Below are 18,021 nucleotides of genomic sequence, written 5' to 3'. Positions count from 1 at the left end.
TTAAGGCACTAACTATATATCCCATTTATCCCTTTTCACCATGGCCCATCCTGGTTTCTGCTTGTTTGGGTCATAAGACTTGGCATATATGCCAACAGAGAGTTAGTCACACCTCTGCACATGAGAAGTTGTCCTTGCCATGAGCCTGAGCACAATGTAGATTCTCTATAACCTTCTAAAGGTTGCCTCTTCTTCCTAGGAGTATTCACACTTGAATCTTCAAGTTCAATTCCTATAGATTCAAGTGATTGAGTAAATAATGCTGACAAATATGGCATTATTTGAGCACTGGGTGGTATATGCATCTGATGAATCATGAAACTGTACCTCTGAAGCTAATAATTCACTGTATATCAATTAATTGATTTGAAAGAAAAGAAAGAGGAAGATGAGAAGAAAAGAAAGAAGAGAATAGAAATGAAAGAGCTTAATCAAGGCCTCATTACAAGTTATAGTAATAAAAAAGTTCTTTCTGAAAATATAAAACAAATATCAAAAACAAAAACAAAAAAAGTGGCATTGTCTGAGAGGGCTTGGATAGGCCAATGGCATTTCTTTTCAATTCTAGACTGTGGGTGCTATCACCTATAAAAAAGATTGTACATCTCTGGATTCGTTAAAAGGTAGCCACTTGTGGGGACCTACTAGATTCACAGGCCTGAAATAAGGAAAGAAAGGCTGCACCAAGAAATTCTGGGAAACTCTGAGGTATGGTGTTTCCTATAGCCAAAAGAACATCCCACACATAAGCAGTTATTCCTCAGAGATGATAGTCAATGAACAAAGAGTCCAGGAGCCTTGGCTAATGAGTTCAATCTTCTTTTTTTTTCAGTTCAATCTTCTGAATGGTGAGAGGGCTGAGAAATCCACAGGGAGGCAGGGGTTAGGGGCTTAAGGTGGAGGAAGCTAATGGTAGTGGGACTACAGAAGAAGAGTCAGACGTTCTGGGTTACTGCCACTGTTTATTTGTGAAGGAGTAGAGGTTGATAATACAATGGTTCAGAGAAGAGGGTTGGCAAGTAGGGGAGATGTTGCCCTCACCTGCCCTCCAACCCCCCAACTGAGACAAGACAATGGTCCCACTGATTATCAGGGAGTATTATTCTGATGCTCCTTGGACATCTCTACTGGAGTTCAAGGGAACAGCATTAGACACCATTGTGCTTCTGGGGTTGTTGTTTGCAGTGCTGGTCTCTGGAAGCAAAAAGGGATAGATATTCAGTGGCCACAGTTGGCTGAAACACAGTTCTTTGAGAGTGAGAGTAACAGATCCTCCCAAACCCGAGGGGCAGGATATTTTCTGTGGTTTAGGAGATGCCCACAGGGATCCCTGGGTGGCGCAGCGGTTTGGCGCCTGCCTTTGGCCCAGGGCGCGATCCTGGAGACCCGGGATCGAATCCCACATCGGGCTCCCGGTGCATGGAGCCTGCTTCTCCCTCTGCCTGTGTCTCTGCCTCTCTCTCTCTCTCTGTGACTATCATGAATAAATAAATAAAATCTTTAAAAAAAAAAAAAAAAAAAAAAAGGAGATGCCCACACAAGGCTTCGCTCAGGCTATATGTATGTATTAAGTCCAGTGAGTCCGGGCAATACGTATTAAGTCAGGAGTCCAGATCTCCTGAGTTTTGGACAACTCAGCAGCCTTGAAAGTGAGCAATAAAAATGGGCTTGGACTGGGAGGAAGGGGTGGAGATCTCCATGTTGGAACGGGTACCGAGACTAGGGAGGCATAGTATCCTTTGACTTTCCCTCACGTTTAGGGGTTCCATGGTCTTTCAAAACCAAATGGCAAAAGAGGGGTGATTCTTATATCTTACCAGGTCCTCGGATTTTCATGCAGATGTTTCCACAGATGGACAAGCAGCATATACTGTCAGTATTACAACCTGAATAAGAGTTGCACTGTTTCCTGCAATCATAGTAGTTGGGCAGGTTCGGGCAATCTGATAGTGCATCTTTGGGGTTAACTAGGAAGGAACACATAAGCAGTGACTCCAAGAAGAGGAAGATATTTTTCTCACTATTATCAGCTCCTGTATGTCCCCAGCATCACCTCCATTGGTTTCTCTTCTTCTTTTCCCTGCCCAGGGATCTGGGAGGCCTTTTCCATTCCCAGAGTCAAAATCCAGATCTCACCCCCTAACAAACCCAGCAATCATGAGGCCACCTCCATGGAATTCAACATCACATGACCTGAGTCCTGAAACCAGTTCTCAGAACAAAGAGGCCCAAGAGATCCTCTGGTCTCCTGCTCTCATTTTACAGTGTGAGAGGAACAGGGTCCCAAAGGAGAGGAAGAACTGTCTCGTTCTTTTCTCTGTCTGGCTGAGACAATCCTCCAAATCCAGCTGTCCCTCAGAAACCTTTGCCAGCCAGTATGGATCCACTACTCTCCCCTCATTTCTGCTAACTTCAATTCTTTACCCCAGCCATTCCAAACTTCTCTTGGTCAAGATCCATTTCAGTTCTCTTCCCCACACCCAATGTTCTAAAATACTCAATTCGGCAAAGAAAAGGCATATTTCAAGAAATAATTAATCTCCCTTGCTCAATTTGTTGCTCATCCTTGGAACTCCTGAGTGGAGGATGCAAACTCCTGGTGGTTCAACCTAGGCACTCTCCATGCAGCCTTCCATGGCTACAGGTCCTCCTCAACAAAAACATCATGTAGTACCACAGTCCCCACAACATACAGAAAAACATCATTACTTGTCACATCAGGAGTCCCTGAAACTTGAGAACTGCACATTCAGCTTTCCTTAGGTATCCTGGCTTAAAAAAAGAACCAACATTTTCATTATGCCAGTACCTGACTCCTTGTTTTCTAGCCCCTCTTCAGATTGAAGCTCCACCAAAATACCTACTGAAATGTGGACGAGTTACTTTCCTAGTTTTTTCTCTCATATTTCCTGTCACTGGCATGATGACCAGGCAGTAGAGTATCACAAGCTGGAGAAACAACCAATTCATGATGTTAACTCTGGATGTCTGAATGTGAGCCTGGCAGCAGACCCAGTATTTTACCAGGTCCTGCAGGGGGTAGCGAAGGGCTTTGGGATGTGGAGTTTGGAGAACATGTGACTGGTCTCTCACTGCCCCACCTGGTTCTGCTTCATCTCCTCCAAGCACCACTCCTTGGCTGGGCACTGCCATCTCCTGAGGTATTTTTCTTGTCTTATGCTTTCTACTTCTCTCATTGCAGAAATGAATTCTTTATAATTTTATCATTATTTAATTTAGAGATTTGAAAAACACAGAAAAGCATAAAGAAAACTAATCAGATATAATCAGTTATCCACTACCTAGATAGATAATAATGTCATTTGTCTTTCATGAAAGATATCTTTAGAGTTGAACCCCCCAAATCATACATATTTATTATTGAAGTGTTTTGGTATACTTTAAAAGCCATTTAAGAATATCAGTAAATGGGGGTACCTGAGTGGCTCAGTTGGTTGAGTGTCTGCTTTCAGCTTAGGCTCTTATCTCAAGGTCCTGATATCAGAGTCCTGCTATGGAGCCACTTGCTGGGCTCTCTGCTCAGCAATGAGTCTGCCTCTCCCTCTCTCTCTGCTCCCCCCCACCCACCAATGCCCTACCTCCCTTAAATAAATATAGAATATAGTCTTTTCAGAAAAGGCTGTCTATAAATGTGAGTTAATTAAAATTTAAAAATCACCAGAGACTTTTAAAAATTGATTATAAAATTTGAAGTGGACAACTTTTTCTAAGCCTGAATTTCCCCAAAATTTTCTGGGTTCCGCAAGAATTAGCTCTTAAGTGATACCAGCATATTTCATATTTAAATGATACTGAATTTACACTTTGAAAAATAAAAAATAAGGATACTAATAGTTTTTGTAGATACAATAATTCTATATCATTCAATTTCATTAAGGTACTCTTTGGGAGTGACATCAGCAAGATGGCTGAATAAGACTCCCGTCTTGACTGCCCCCCCACCCCATACACAACATGCAACATTTGGAATCCACTCACAGACAAAAGTACCTTTGTGGAAGCTGTGGATCCAGCACCATATGCCAAGGGACCCAAGAGGAGTCTCAGCCATGGGTTGGGTCATAGGCATGGAGATTTCAGCCTTGGCATGGGACCCTGAAGTGGCCTGAGAACTGGCTCTATTCCTCCTCAGCCACAGTCCAGGAGCCACTGGAGAACACTCATTTAGACAACAACCTGCAGGTGACAGAGCTTTGTGGAAGTCCAGGCTTGTAACAGGGAAGTTCCACCACACTGATGGAGAAAAAAAAATCCAAGTGTGGATGGAATGGAGGAGGTTATAGGTAACAGTTTGACTCTACGCACTTCACACCTACCCAGATTTTTAAAAAAACATTTTCTAAAGAACTGTGAATGGAAAAATGTTTAAGTTGTCTGTGCATCCAGGTGAGAGGATATATAGTCACTGCATCAAACTTAATCTTATTTCATGCTTACATCATTTACACATATTATGCATTATCAGTATCTTCCCCAGATTGCTAACTGAAATATTTTCTTAAAAAGTAAAACCTTATGAATGAGATTGGCATAAGGCAACAACAACTCTGCCTTTCCTGGTGACCTCCCATAACTGGCTGGCTCCTTCCTTTCCACATCTTTTGTCTTTAGCTGAGGATGATATTTAAAGAGATGACTAGGGCCATTTCAGGGAGCTACTCAGTTTTCCTTGTCTGTCTCATGTTACTGTAGATACGCATTTAGTTCACTTCTGTTTTTTTTTTAACTCCTCCTAATCTATCTTTTATTGCAGAGGTCTCAGCTAGGAACCCAGAAGGATAGAGAGAAACTACTTTCCCTTCCCCATAATACCCAAGATACCCAAAGGGACAACACTTTCCTTCTGTATCCTTCCCATGGGGGTCTCTAACCTTTTATTCTTCTCTACTATTTTTGTTGGAAGGAATAGCCACTTCACTCAATAGAATTCCAAGTGCTCCTTATCCCTGAAGATCAAGACAAAGCCCCACTCCTGCAGGATGGTTCCCTGAGCCCCTGAGTCCCTGTGCCTTTTTCTTACCCTGAGCTCTAAGGCACTAACCAGTGTTCTGGTAGGCCTTAGTCCCTTGCCTGGCCTCGGTCTATCCTATATTCCATTGTGGAACCTTTCCATGGGCTCTATAGTTGATAAGTGTGAGGTGCTGACTCATCCCATCTAAATGAGAATATCTCATTCTCTAGACCAGGCAGAGGCACAGAGATGAACACGTTGTAGGGACTTTATAATCCCCTCATCCAAGGGAAGTTACATCATTAAAATGACCTTCAAGATACTAATGGTAGAAATTCAAATATAAACTAGGGGAACAGTATGGGCTCGAAAATCTGCCTCACATTACCACAGGATATGAGTATTATTACCAGATAAAACTGCCAGGCATACAGGGACACCTGGGTGGCTCAGTGGTTGAGCGTCTGCCTTCAGCTCAGGGTGTGATCCCCAGGTTCCAGGAGGCTGCTTCTCCCTCTGCCTGTGTCTCTATCTCTGTGTGTCTCCCATGAATTAATAAATAAAATCTTTTTTAAAAGCTGGCAGGCAGACAAAACAGGCAGGAATAGGAAGATACTGGGATGCCAGAAGGAAGAATCATTCTGGAAGCTCAGGGTGCCAACCCTGAGGGCAGGAACCCTTTCTCTATGATAGGGGTTGCCAGCTTCTTACCATAGGGGTACTTGTTCAATTGGACAGTGATATGGAGGCCAGGCTCTTGGATCTTCCTTGAGGAGCTTGACTTTGCATATGGAGACAGACCATGTGTTCACCAAATCCTGCTTTCTGTTCTCCTTGGGAATAAAGCTAGACTATATTTGCCAGTCTCCTTAAAAATAAGAGGCCTGGGTGACTACCTTATGGCAAGTCAAGTGGTTAAAAGTCAGGGAGCTCTAGGGACAGCCAAACTTAATAGCACCCTGATCCCTGTTAATGGGAACAGAAATTCTTTCTGTAAGATGAGGAGTTACCCATTTTAAGCAATTTCTCCAAAGAGGTTTGCTAACTGGGGACGTAGGTGGAGCCCAAGACTCTTTGGGCCTGCCTGCCTCAAGGGACCAATGGAAAGGCCAGACGAAGTAGGCAATAGTCTGGACCTTGGACAAAGGAGGGATGAACAAACCAATGGATGACCCTTTGGGGGAACTGAATGAGAGCAAAGGAAGAAAAGTGAGCCCCTCACATTGGTGTTTGGGTTTTTGTCCTAAATGGCAGTCTTGGTATGGAGATAGGAGGACATTGCCTTATGCTTCCTGCTTCTTTGGCCAGGATTTTGGTTAATCTGTTCCATGTCACAGCTTCTGGATGAGGGTGACCAGTAGTGAGGAAGCATGTCCAGGCCCGATCATCTTACTCCAACCAACTCACTCATTGTCCAATCAGATATTTCCACAGAAGGTCCAGCAACATGTATGATTGGGAGATAAACACTTCTGTAATTTAGTGCACCTCTACTTACAATACTTTAACAGAGGCTGTGTACCCAGCACTGCTCAGTGGCTCTTCTTCCAACTGGAACTGAGATGGTAGGTGTTGGCAGATCCATCACCCACAACTTAGAGAAAACACCTTTCCCAAGCTTAACAACTCTTGAGCTCTGAATACTGAGCTCGTAGTCACAAACAAAACACTTGTTTTCATTTCCAAAAAATCCTTTCCTTGAATTCTAGCTGAGTCTTTTCATAGAAGACCCTTGTTGCATCACATGCCTTCCCTCTTTCCACATGTCCCCATAGCACCTCAGGCCTTTGGGCCCTCTCCAAGCTCCCTAAAGATAGGAGCCAGGACAATTTCACAACTTTGGCACTACCTCACCAGGTCTATTTCCTTAGCACTTGGGATTTCGGGGCCTATAATATTCTTTAGCTTCACTTCCCATACCCAGTTTACAGAATGGAAAACTGAGCTGAGGGAGAATAGGTACTATCTTTCCCCTTGTCTCTTTGCTTCTCTGCTCATACCACCTAATCACTCAGCCTCACTCTACATTTTATATCTTTCACTATCCCACAACCTTCCTCATTATCCCCTCATTATCATCTGGCCCCAAATTTTGACTCCTAACAATGTCTCACTTGCCTTTTCCATTTTTTCTCATTCTAAAAGATTCTTCCCTTCCAAGTAAATAATATTGCCCTTTGGTATTCATTAAAGGCAAGAGACCTGAAAATATGGACTCAGAGGGCAGCTCTGTGTTGGTGTTTCCCCTGTCTAAGGTAGTCTAATACTGGAAATTATCATTTTGTGCCAGCTTTTGGTATGCACTTACAGACAAAGCTATGTTCCCTTTCCATATGCCCATCGTCACTTTCAGAGCTCAGACAGGGAGCTGGAGGGGCTCCAAACTAGGGACATCCAACCTAAATCTTTCTTTATGTCTCTATTTTAAGGAGTTTGTGATCCAGAAAAGATGGTCACATAATCAGTTACACCTGACATCCCAGGCCTGGGCAGAGACCCCTCCTCCCATGTCATACCACCTAGAAAAATCTTGTCCTTAATGCCTCCCAGCAGAGCCAGAAGTAGCATAAACCCATAGATGAGCATGATGAGTAGGAGAACCTGGGGCTTCATTGTTGTCACTCTGTGTGTTTGGGTTAAGTTCTGGCAGAGGACTGGTCTTCTCCAAATGCTGCCTGTGGTAGAACAGGAATTAAGTAGACTGGGATCAGAAAAAGATAGAAAATGCTTGTGAATATTGGGTTATTCTTTCTCCTACTTTTCCCTTTCACCCTCTGGCACCTAACAGCGTATCAAGCTAGCCATTGGCTTCCCTAGGGTACTTCCCCAACTCACATTACGTGTTACTTCCTTTGCAAAATTGTTTTTTTTTAATGCATTTTTTCTGATTTAAAAGCAATAAATCTTTTCTATAAAGAACTTATTAAACTCAACACCCAGGAAACAAACAATTCAATCATGAAATGGGCAAAAGACATGAACAGAAATTTCACTGAAGAAGACATACACATGGCCAACAAGCACATAAGAAAATGCTCCACGTCACTTGCCATCAGGGAAATACAAATCAAAGCCACAATGAGATACCACCTCACACCAGTGAGAACGGTGAAAATTAACAAGATGGGAAACAACAAATGTTGGAGAGGATGTGGAGAAAGCGGAACCCTCTTGCACTGTTGGTGGGAATGCAAACTGGTACAGCCACTCTGGAAAACTGTGTGGAGGTTCCTCAAAGAGTTAAATAGAGCTAGCCTATGACCCAGCAATTGCACTACTGGGTATTTATCCCAAAGATACAGATGCAGCGAAATGCCAGATCACCTGCACCCCAATGTTTATAGCAGCAATGTCCACAAGCCAAACTGTGGAAGGAGCCCTCAGTGTCCATCGGAAGATGAATGGAAAAAGAAGATGTGAGATATATATATATATATATATATATATATATATATATATATATATATAAATGTTACTCAGCCATTAGAAAGGGCAGATACCCACCATTTGCTTCAATGTGGATGGAACTGGAGGGTATTATGCTGAATGAAGTATGTCAATTGGAGAAGGACAATCATATGGTTTCACTCATACAGGGAATATAAGAAATAGTGAAAGGGATTACAGGGGAAAGAAGGGAAAATGAGTGGGAAACATCAGAGAGGGTGACAGGACATGAGAGACACCTAACTCTGGGAAACGAACAAGGGGTAGTGGATGGGGAGGGGAATGGGGGGATGGGGTGACTGGGTGACAGGCACTAAGGGGGGCACTTGATGAGATGAGCACTGGGTGTTATACGGTATGTTGGCAAATCGAGCTTCAATAAAAATAAATAAATAAATAAATAAATAATAAATGCAATAAATCTTCAGCTTGTATAATTTGTCAAACAATAACAAGAAAAATACAAAAAGGAAACAGATAAGCATTAGGACTTCCACTATGCATGGATACCCTGTGTATGTGTGTCCTTTTTTGTTATATTCATTATTTAAAAAAAAAAATTTATTTGTTCATGAGAGACACAGAGAGAGACACACACACACACACATAGGCAGAGGTTAGAAGCAGGCTCCATGCAGGGAGTCGGATGTGGAACTTCTTCCTGGGACTCCAAGATCGCGCCCTGGGCGGAAGGCAGGTGCTAAACCGCTGAGTCACCCAGGGATCCCTGTTATATTCATTATTTTTATGAACTTAGAATCATAGAATATGTCAAGTGTCCTGATTTTTCTAGTTAAGAACATACATAAAGCAATATAATGGAATAGTTAGTACATACCCTAAGACAGAGAGTACCAGAGTGATTCCAGAATGAGTTATGAGGGATGGGTTAGTCAATAGGGCTTATGAAAGTTGATGGCCAAGATCTAGTCAAGGGACTCTTAAAACTTTCATCTAAATAGATGAAGGGGCACCTGCGCCACAGTGTTCATAGCAGCAATGTTCACAATAGCCAAACTATGGAAAGAACCAAGATGTTCTTTGACAAATGAATGGATAAAGAAGATGTGTGGAAGCCTGGGTAGCTCAGTTGATTTAAGCATCTGCCTTTGCCTCAGGTAGTGATCCTGGGGTCCTGGGGTCAAGCCCTGTATTGAGCTCCCTGCTCAGCAGGGGGCCTGCTTCCCCCTCTTCCCCTGGCCCTGCACTCACGCTTTCTCTGCCTATCTCCCTCTCTCTCAAATGAATAGATAAGTAAAATCTATTTTTTTTAAAGAAGAAAATGTGGGGCATCTGGGTGGTTCAGTAGTTAAGTGTCTTTCTTTGGCTCAGGTTGTGATCTTAGGGTCCTGGATCGAGTCCTATATCAAGCTCCCTGCAGGAATCTGTTTCTCCCTCTGCTTATGTCTCTGCCTTTCTTTGTGTCTCTTATGAATGAATAAATAAAATCTTAAAAATAAATAAAAGAAAGAAAGAAAGAATGAATGAATGAATGAAAATGTGGTATATATACAATGCAATATTACTCAGCCATCAGAATGGATGAATACTAACCATTTGCATAGACATAGATGGAACTGAAGGATATTATGCTGAGTGAAATAAGTCAAACAGAGAAAGACAGTTATTATATAGCTTCACTCACATGTAGAATATGGGAAACAGTAGAGAGGATCATAGGGGAAGGGAGGGAAAACTGAATAGGAAGTCATCAGAGACGGAGAAAAACCATGAGAAACTCTTTTTTAAAGATTTTACAAAAAAAAAGATTTTACACTGAGGGGGGCACTTGATGGGATGAGCACTGGGTGTTATGCTATATATTGGCAAATTGAACTCCAATAAAAAAAGAAACATTAAAAAAATTTTATTTATTTATGAGAGAGAGAGAGAGAGAGGCAGAGATACAGGCAGAGGGAGGAGCAGGCTCCATGCTGGGAGCATGACATGGGACTCGATCCCGGGTCTCCAGGATCTCTGCCTTGGGCCGAAGGCAGGTGCTAAACTGCTGAGCCACCCAGGCTGCCCCCATGAGAGACTCTTAACTATAGGAAACAAACTGAGGGTTGCTGGAGGGAATGTGGGTGAGGGGATGGGTTAACTGGGTGATGGGCAGTAAGGAGGGCACATAATGTGATGAACACTGGGTTTTATATGCAACTGATAAATTGTTGAACACTATATCTGAGACTAATTATGTACTATATATATATACATATATATATATATGTTGATTAATTGAATTTAAATTTAAAAAAGAAAGAAAACAAAGTTGAATGGGTTGTAGAGAGGATTTCAAAGATTTTATTGGTAAAAAGCTCTGCTTGGGGAAGTGGGGAAGCTGTCTTCTAATTCCAAGTTGAGGGAAAAGGCTTTGTGGTTACTACTCATAGAGCTTACTGTGTCTCTCTAGAAGTCTATAGGGATCCTGTAGACCTGAGTCATGACTGAAGAATCTAAAGGGTGATGAATCTGGCTACAGTGGCCTTTAGTAGCAGAGAAGAGGGCTATAGTTGGGGAACATCTGTATTGCAAATGATTAGATGCCATTTTGTATCTGTAGTGAATCCTTGATATCTCCCATGAAAGAGTATAAGAAGCACAAAGCCAACTTATGATAGTAGTGCACTGTGTGAGAACTGTCCTACTCCTACTTATTGGTTCTTTCTGATTCTACTACCTAGGAGAGAGAAACTTTTATTAGCCAGATGGAGGGGAAGGAACAGAATCACAAAGAGCCCAAGGTGGAGACACTGACCACATCCTTTCTCACAACTAGAGCTTCTGAGGGAGGAGAGAGTCCTCAGTTCTCAACAATTTGTGGAGTTCTGACTCATTACATGGCCTGCACATTTAATTATTAAGTTGAGATGTTTTATGACTAAAGGTCATGCAAAATTTGAGGGACATACCTAAGCTTTCCTGAAGAAGCAAGGAAACAACCTGAATATCAAATGTGTGTTATCACACCTCCTGTTCTTTTAAAAGCAATAGAAAGGAAATTTCTACAACCACAATTTGCTGTATTTTAGAGAGGAAGGAACATATGCATCAGGGTCAAATAGGCTTGAACTAGAATCCCAATAACCACTCCCCCCAACATTTCGCTGTGGAAACTGGGCTTATCACATAATTCCTGGAGCCTCAGATTCCTCATCTGTATTTCTGTATCACAGAAATAAATCCATATTCATCTCATTAGGTTACTAGGATCAAATAATCTTGTATATGAAACACTTAGCATAGGAGCTGGAACATAGTATACACTCAATAAATGTTAGCTTTTAGTACTAAGCTCAGAATTTCTTCTCTCGTCTAGATGTTTAAAACTATTTTCATTAAAATTTTTAGTTTTTTTTCTGCTGGGACACCTGCACCCCGATGTTTATAGCAGCAATGTCCACAATAGCCAAACTGTGGAAGGAGCCTCGGTGTCCATCGAAAGATGACTGGATAAAGAAGATGTGGTTTATGTAGACAATGGAATATTACTCAACCATTAGAAACGACAAATACCCACCATTTGCTTCGATGTGGGTGGAACTGGAGGGTATTATGCTGAGTGAAATAAGTCAATCAGAGAAGGACAAACATTATATGGTCTCATTCATTTGGGGAATATAAAAAATAGTGAAAGGGAATAAAGGGGAAAGGAGAAAAAATGAGTGGGAAATGTCAGAGAGGGAGACAGAACATGAGAGACTCCTAACTCTGGGAAACGAACTAGGGGTGGTGGAAGGGGAGGTGGGCGGGGGGGTGGGGGTGACTGGGTGACGGGCACTGAGAGGGGCACTTGATGGGATGAGCACTGGGTGTTATTCTATATGTTGGCAAATTGAACACCAATAAAAAATAAATTTATAAAAAAATCCTTAATTTGTAGAGCTGACAGCTAATAAAACAATAAAATAAGGAAGGACAAAGATGATAGTAGTGGTTAAGAAGAAAACAGTGGACAGAAGAGGAAATAGCCTGCTGACTACTGGCAGCTGAGGGGTGGGGGAGATAGCATATGGAAGCAGGAGCCTTAATTAACACTCAGAATTCCCAGAGCCCTTCCATCTGCCCCCTTTAGCCTTTATCTGCTGCTTCACCATTCTGAAACCAAAGAGGAAAGAAAATAAAAGAGCCCAAGATAAGGGATCCCTGGGTGGCGCAGCGGTTTGGCACCTGCCTTTGGCCCATGGCACGATCCTGGAGACCCAGGATTGAATCCCACATCAGGCTCCCAGTGCATGGAGCCTGCTTCTCCCTCTCACCTATGTCTCTGCCTCTCTCTCTCTCTCACTGTGACTATCATAGAAAAAAAAAAGAGCCCAAGATAAGAGTAAAATTCCAATGAATATCTCAAGACAGTGATTGTCCTTCCCTCTGGAAGTGTTTATGTTTGTTCAGAAGTTTTCCACCAAGAAAAGTACTGTCCAGTAAGGTAGCCACTATCTACATGTGATGGTTTTAATTAAATTCAAAATTCAGCTCCCATTCATTTTAAGCATTCAATAGCCACATGTACCTAGTGGCTACTATATTGGACAGCTCAGACATACAAATTCTCCATCATCCCTGAGAGTTCTAGTGAACAATGGGGCTTGAGAGGAATCAACCAAAATCCCTCTCCCTCAAAAACAAGAGATCATTTAAAAGGTGCAAAATTTTTGAAAAGGGGCTGTGAAAACGTATTCTTGATGAAAAAGTGAAATTTAGAAGCTGAAAATAGGGCAAGTTTTAGCATGTGAACATTTGACACATTGACTTTGAGCAGGTTAGATTTAAAAGACCTGAGGAGAACAAGAGAAGAACATTATGGAAAGAAAGCAAAAGGGGAAAGGAGAAAAATGAGTGGGAAATATCAGGAAGGGAGACAGAACATGAGAGACTCCTAACTCTGGGAAACGAACTAGGGGTGGTGGAAGGGGAGGTGGACCAGGGGTGGGGGTGACTGGGTGACAGGCACTGAGGGGGCACTTGATGGCATGAGCACTGGGTGTTATTCTATATGTTGGTAAATTGAACACCAATAATAAATAAATTCATTAAAAAAATAAAAATAAAAAAAAAATAAAAGCTATGGAAGGGCCAGAGGATGATGCCACATACATAATAAATGCAACTACTCTTCAAAAAAAAAAAAAAAAAAAGAAAAGAAAAAAGAAAAAAAGAAAAAAGAAAGCAAAAGAGGGAAGCAATTAAAATGTAAAAGATCCAAGGCTGGAGGGATCATACTCTTAGATGCTTACATCTGTTCTCCAACTTTCTCCATTCAGAACCTGTGTCCCTGCCACCTAGCCTCAGCATGGCTTGATGAAGGAAAATTGCCAAGTGAAGATATTGAGATTTCATTTACCAATGAGCAATATTTACCAAGGGATATGACCTAACTGGAGAAGCTCCAGGTCAAAGGCCAACTACCTTTGAGCATGGTAGATTGCCAGAAATCCTATAAATCACTCACATAGTTAACAAAAGAACGTCAGTTCAGGGTTGTTGGGATACCTAGTTCCTTAGCCTGGCTCAGAGTGTAGTTGTGATCCTCTGAAGTCAGCAGTGCATAGCAAGGTAGATGAGCAATGCAGATGCTCTGTCATCCCTTTACAGGTGGGGATATGAGGTAGGAGGTAGCTGGGTGAAGGTGAGTAGGCCCTGGGGCGGGCTGCATTCCTGGACACTGCCTTTGCTCAAAGAAAAAGGAAAACTAGTACACACTGACAGAAACACAGTAAACCCAAAGCCGTGGGTTCCATGAAGCTATGTATTTGTTTCTGAGGAGGGCATTTGATGGGATGAGCAAATAGGTTGGCAAATAGGTTGGCAAATCAAACTTAAATAAAAATAAATGAAAAATTGTAAAAAATATGAAACTATCATTCTATATCTAAGTTTTCCAGAACTTTGAGATCTGTTCATTGAAAAGGCCTTACTCTTAGTCCAGTTCTCTGAGTTCCTTACTTGCCCTTAAAGGGTGCTCAGGATCCTGGGGATGCTCAATCCCCTTCTTTGCACACCTCAGGTGCACTAACTGAGCCAGAAGAGATATATAATCACATCCAGGCTGGATACTACTCACATACAGGATTCTGGGTGAATTTTTTGGTCATCTTGAGATACAGTGTAGGATGATGACAAAACCCCTAGGCATTGCAAAGACACAGAACAACTGCTCCTCTCAGAATTCAGGATCCTGGGCTTTCCAGATAATGTTAAAGAGGAGAAAGTACTGGATCTAGAGTCAGGAATACAGATATCTTGTTTCATGTATGCCCCTTTTACCTGTGGGACGTCCCCTCTGTCTCAAGTTTCTTATTCAAACACCAGAGACAGTAATCTCCATCTCACAGGAATAGTGCTGATGCCACCTATTCAGAGAACTCATCCAAGCAAACCACCAATAAAAACTGATGCCTCCAGACCCTTATCCCTACTTACCTCTGAAAGGGTTTGAGTGTGTGAGGAACTGGCTGATAGCTCTTTTATGTGGCCTCTTCTTACTTGGGGAGGGGGAGAGGAGGTTGTGACCTGGAACCAGGACAGAAGAGCAGAAAAACAAGGTTCAAAGGCCCAGAACTTTTTTTTAAATTTATGTTTTATTGGTGTTCAATTTGCCAACATATAGAATAACACCCAGTGCTCATCCCATCAAGTGCCCCCCTCAGTGCCTGTCACCCAGTCACCCCCATCTTCCGCCCACCTCCCTTTCTACCAAAGGCCTAAAACTTAATGGTGATTTGCATTGTGGCAGATCTGTAAGTTCTCCCCAGGAGCTACATTTTGGCCATGTCACAGACTTTTCCCTCTGATACTTTCCCATTCCAAAGGATTGGATTTTCTTTAATATGAGCAGTATATCCGGCTAAGCTAGGAGGAATGCTTTGTACCTTACTCACAGTTCTGGTCACCCAAACAGACCCAAGTCTTGAGTCTATCTGATGCATCTGAGTCTACCCATTGGTAGACTGAAGTGCAGTTTATAATTCTATTTGCCTTGGACTTGCTTTGTGCAAGTTTGGATTGATTATATTTTGGTAATTAAAGCATAACACTATCTCCCGCCAAATGCCTTGGGGGTTTTAGTGGATAAAAAGAGACTGAACAGGAAGGATTTAGGAAAGGCAGGTGGAAAAAAAATAATTAAAAAAAAAAAAAAGGAAAGGCAGGTGGCCATCTAGCAAATAAGGGAAGTGAAGTGACCAAATCTAGCACCAAGGTCTTGGCACATGTTTGTGGGTTGAGGGCTGGGGGGATTTGCTCACCAGATATCAGAGAGGAGCATTGCACTGGGCACTCATACACATGATTTGGAGCTTGTTAAAAAAGAAGAGTCCACGGGCCAAGGGCCAGGGCTCCCAAGAAGCAGACCTCCTTCTACCAAACTCTATGTCCAGGAATATTTCACACACTGCCTGGAGACATCCATGTGCATACATCCAGTATATATATATATGTGTATATATATATATATATATATACACACACACACACACACACACATTTATTAAAACATATACATATATGTATATGTATTAATGTTAAATAATATATAATATCATTTAATATATACATATATATACACATATATGATACCTGCTTATGTATTTTGACCCATAATGTGTGCATGCATTCTTCTAAAACCGCAAGTTTGTGTGGTTGATATCTGCTCTCATAGTCCCCATTCCTGAGCCCTCCCTAAAACCTACTGATTGCTTACTCCACAAGTATTTGCATTTTAGTTGAGAGATAATTGACATATAACATCATATTAGTTCACATATGCAGCATAAAGTTTCAATATTTATATAGTGAAATCATCATCACAATAAGTCTAGCTAGCATTCATCACCACACAATTACGCTTTTTTTTACTTGTGTCAAAAACTTTTTTTTTTAGATTTATTTTTTTTTACCTTGAGAAAGAGATAGAGAGCGTGGAGTAGGGGCAGGGGAGAGGAACAGAGAGACAAGCTGACTCCATGCTGAGTGGGGAGCCTAATGTGGGCTCAGTCCCAGGACCCAGAGATCATGACCTGAGCTGAAGCTCAGATGCTTAACTGACTGAGCCACCCAGGTGCCCAGTGATGAGAGTTTTGAGATCTATTCTCTTAGCAACCTTTTAATATACAATACAGTATTGTTCACTACAGTCACCATGCTATACAATGCATCACCAGGACTTCTTTATTTTGTAACTGGAGGGATCCCTGGGTGGCGCAGCGGTTTGGCGCCTGCCTTTGGCCCAGGGCGCGATCCTGGAGACCCGGGATCGAATCCCACGTCGGGCTCCCGGTGCATGGAGCCTGCTTCTCCCTCTGCCTGTGTCTCTGCCTCTCTCTCTCTCTCTGTGACTATCATGAATAAATAAAATCTTTAAAAAAAAAAAAAAAAAAAAAAATTTTGTAACTGGAGGTTTGTACCTTTTGTCCCTGTCACTCATTTTGTTCACACTCTACCTGCCACCTCTGGAAACCACCAGACCATTCTCTGTAGGTATGAGTTTGAGCTGTATTTGTTTTCTGGCTACATATATTTCATACAGTACTTGTAGTTGTAAAGGGATCCAATCTCCAAAGAAAAAATGGCTGATGATGGAAATTTAAGCATCCTTTAGGAATTCTTTTTGGACAGGGAGTTCTTTACAGTTGACTTCAGGTTAAAGAGTAAGATTGTGTGTCTTTGGGAAGAGCTATCCCACCCAGAAAATGTTGAAAGAGGAGACAGTCTGTGGAGCTCTCCCCACAGTCACTAGGGTGAACAAGGAAAGAAGAGGAGGCAGGGGAGAAGAAAAGCCTGAGGGATTTTCTCCAAGGGAGTAGGTTGGTGGAGCCTGTCAACAGGAAGAAATAATTTAAGTTGAAGGACAAGGTAGAGTAATTGACCCTCCACCTCACAGAACGTGAAAAGGTCCCTTCTCAGAATTCACCTCCTCACTCCATAATACCAGAACAAATTCCCCACATTTGCTGTTCTTTCAGAGAGTAGAGGTAGTTCATTTGAAATGGCTGTTTTGAGTTCCTATATCTACTCCTGGCTCTGCTACCAATCCATGTGGAGTTGGCAGATCTGCTTGGATAAGCATGCAAATCTCACCGACTCCTGGACCAAACAGGTTTTCTTCTAAGAGTCCAATTCTAGGACCGGGTTTTAATACTCAGGGTAAACTATAAACTAAGAGAGTTCTTCTGGTACTTGGGGCTTGCTATGTGTCATTGGGAAGCAAGATTGGCGATAAGACGAAGGTACTGCATTGAGCACCTACTGTGTGCCAGGTATTACGAAAGTGTTTAAAGATGTCAATTTATTTCATTCTCACCATGGAAGTGCCAAGAATTCATGAGTGAACTAAGTCTACAGAAGTCATAGGACTGTCCCAGTGTTACGATACTGGTGAATATCGGGGTTAGCTTCGACTCCCCATCTACCCCAGTACAAAATGTACGAATATTCCTCTGATACTCAAATTTTTATAGGCAATAGAGGGCTGATTCCTGCAATTATCTCCAGACTTACACTGTGGTACCTTATAAGGTTTGAGGAAATTGACATTCATCCTCTGTTGAGTTAAACATGATTTGCACATGTTTAATTACATTTATAACAGCAATGTCCACAAA

General features: G+C 42.0%; 1 long non-coding RNA gene across 1 annotated transcript; it reads right to left on the bottom strand.

Moving 5' to 3' along the window:
- Positions 1-953: 953 nt before the first annotated feature.
- LOC140617891 (uncharacterized) lies at positions 954-3,034 on the bottom strand. Its single transcript, XR_012018040.1, has 3 exons — positions 2,865-3,034; positions 1,818-1,967; positions 954-1,194 (listed from the first exon to the last, which is right to left on the bottom strand). It is a non-coding gene; the product is annotated as an uncharacterized lncRNA (long non-coding RNA).
- Between the last annotated feature and the right edge of the window lie 14,987 nt (positions 3,035-18,021).

The sequence above is a fragment of the Canis lupus genome, chromosome 26 (assembly GCF_048164855.1).
Source record: "Canis lupus baileyi chromosome 26, mCanLup2.hap1, whole genome shotgun sequence".
NCBI classification, from domain to species: domain Eukaryota; kingdom Metazoa; phylum Chordata; class Mammalia; order Carnivora; family Canidae; genus Canis; species Canis lupus.
The sequence above is the reverse complement of the archived record's forward strand: the minus strand, read 5'-3'. Positions and strand labels throughout refer to the sequence as shown.